Source organism: Eptesicus fuscus, chromosome 4 (genome assembly GCF_027574615.1).
Source record: "Eptesicus fuscus isolate TK198812 chromosome 4, DD_ASM_mEF_20220401, whole genome shotgun sequence".
In the NCBI taxonomy this organism is placed as follows: domain Eukaryota; kingdom Metazoa; phylum Chordata; class Mammalia; order Chiroptera; family Vespertilionidae; genus Eptesicus; species Eptesicus fuscus.
Window position 1 is genome coordinate 19,652,548 of NC_072476.1, and position 3,013 is coordinate 19,655,560.

The following is a 3,013-nucleotide window of genomic DNA, read 5'->3' on the forward strand; positions in this document are numbered from 1 at the left end:
CTCCCTCCCCTCTCCTGAATTGCAAAAGCTCTCTGGGGAGTTGTAAAATGCTGGGCCTCCAAGCACCTGGTCTGGGTGACAGGGATGTTCTAGGCTTCAGGACACGAATCCTCTGGGGTCTGTTCAACCCATTGCTGGTGGGGCCTGCAGTTCTGCGTGTCCAACAAGCTCCCTGGAGAGACGGGTGGGTGCTGCTGGCCTGAGGACCACACTCTGAGTAGCCAGGGCTTTGGTCAGGGTTTCAGCTTACCTGCGTGTGCATATGTGTAAGAATTCACTGAGCTGCAATTTCAGATGAGTGCACTTCACTGCATGTGGGTTATACCTCGATGAAAAAGTTTGCACACAGATGATTTCGGATGCTACGTGGGCAGGGAATTAAACAACATTAAATAACAGTGAGAAAGAAATCAAGAATGGTCTCAAGAGGAACCGGGTTATCATTGCCTGGGCCTGGCCACACACAGTGCCCCTCAGCCTTCCTCTCCCTCCCTACCCTCTCTGTATCCCCGACTCCACCCCCTCCAAGTCCCCCCTCCCATCCACCCTTCCCACCAGGTGCTGGGGGGGATTGGAAGGCATCACACCAACCAATCTCCCTTTCTCAGGAAATGCGTGTGGTCCCTGGGCCTAGAGACAAAGCCACCTCCTTTGTGGTTTGGCCCCCAGGAAGGGAAGGGGAGAAAATCCTTAGGAGAGGTTCCAAGAAGTAGGATTACTACTTCCAAGGGAGTGCCCAGTTCAGGCGGCTGAAAGCTGCCGCCTGCTTTCCGGAAGAGCCCCCGACACTCCCTCCTTTGCAGGAATCTGCAGCAGAGCCACCCTCCTGCTGTCCCTCCCTCCTTTACTGTTGGTGACGCCTGGGCCCTTCTGAGAGTGGCCTCTGCCCTCTGACCTCCCCACCTGCCCCCCCTCTCTGGCTGCCCTTGCTGTGCCCTTTCCTGGCTCCTTCCCTCTCTGGCCCCTCCTGCCTCACTCTGTTCTTTCATTTCCTCACTGAGTCCCTGGCTCCCCAGGGCTGGAGGGCCGTGTGGTGCAGTGCGGGGCTCTGGCTCTGGAACCAGTCTGTGAGGTCAGAACCTGCTCCATGTCGACTTGGTGCGTGTCTGTGGGCAGCTGCTTAACTTCTCTGTGCCTTGGCTTCCTTGCCTGTGAAACATAACGGGGTTGTGGGTTATTTGTGAAGATGAAATACGCAAATACAAGCAGAGCCCTTAGGACTCTCCACAGAAGTAAGTGCTGAGTATCGCCCAGCTGGTCAGGGTGGCCTGCCTGGGAATCAAGTGGAGGTGGAGGGGCCCCATAATCCCTCTGAGACAGGGAGCCTCAGTTTACCCACTTGTGAAAGAGCTTCAGTGATTCTGACTTTAAAGCACTGGTTACCTGATTTTAGGACTTCAAGGATCAGCAGACTTGATTGGGGGAGTTAACCAGCAACATAAATTAAAAAAAACAACAGAGTTTTGAAGAAATCAACTAATATCGACACTTTTATCTCTTCCTAAAAAGAAGGATATTTAGTGTGCACATGTGCGTACCCATGTGCATATGTGTGCATGCACACGAATTCACACTGTCAGATGAAAGCTAGTCCCTAAAATGGAATGATTTCCGTGTCAGCACTTGCACAGGGCCAGGTGTGAGCTCATTAAGGCCTTGGTGCAGCCTCCTGAGAGGTACCTCTATTTCCAGCTGGGAAGTGGATGCCTGGGGGCATGAAGTGATGTGCCCAAGGACTCTAGCCCTGGGGTTGGGGGTGGCTCCCTAGGCCAGTGGTCCTCAAACGTCAGCATGCATCAGTGACATCCAGAGAGCTGCCCAGAACTCCCGTGACTCGGGGGCAGCCTGAGGATGTGCATTCCTCACAGGCCCCGTGACACTGAGAACCTCTGCTCTTTGTCAGACTGATCCCAGGACTCGCTTTCGCTTTAGCTGATGGAGCACCTCTCTCTGCTTGGAAAATACGACCGGGGGTTAGAGTCCAAAAGCCAGAACATGGGACCCTCCGCTGGGTCCAGACACCAACTTGGGGCTGTCCCCACAAGGGCCTCAGTGTTCCCATCTGACAAGTGAGACCATTGTGACCTTCTCTGCCTTTCGGGGGGCGGGGGGCTTAGGGGAATGAGGAGGAGAACCCAGGTTGTTAATGGTGAGCAATCCTTTTTACTAGACAGCAGTTACTGAGCATTCAGTGTGCTAGACATGATTTTGTATATTTATTTATAGAATATTTATTGTGAGTTTCCTAGGTTTCAGGCAAGCACTGTTCTGAGGCTTTATATCTATCAGTGCATTTAATTCCCATTATGAGCTAAGAACTGTCTTATCTTCCTTTTATAAGTGAAGAAACCGAGGCACAGAGAGAGTGCGTTATTTGCCTGAGGTTTCACAGCAAATAAGAGGTAAGATCAAGATAACCAGGCAAGGCTGGGAAGCCCCACAGTCTTGTCTCTGGTCCAACCCTGGTCTTGCTTGTGATAGTCCAGACCAGGGCTGGGGTATGGGAAGGGCTCTGCCTGGTACTACCCCTGGCTTACCCGTACAGTGGGTTCATCAGTGGCCCCCAGAAAGATGGGTTCACATTCTAACCCCCAGACCCTGTGAATGTCGCCTTATTTGGAAAAACAGGTCTTTGCAGATGTAATTAAGTTAAGGATCTCTAGATGAGAACATCTGGACTTAGGGTGAGCTCTAAACCCAGTGACAGATGTCCTTATAACAGAAAGACAGAAGGAGATTTTAGACCCAGAGACATGGGGGTAGAGGCCAGTGAGGGCGGAGGCAGGGACTGGAATCATGCAGCTCCAAGCCAAAGAATGCCTGGAACCAGCAGAAACGGGAAGAGTCAGGAAGGACTCTCCCCTGGCCTCTCCAGAGGGAGTGGGATCCTGCTGACACCTTGATTTCACACTTCTGGCCTCCAGAGCTGTGAGAGAAGCAGTTTTGGTTGTTTTAAGCCACCCAGTGTGTGGTAATGTGTTACAGCGGTCCGGTCCGAGGATGCTGATGTGCT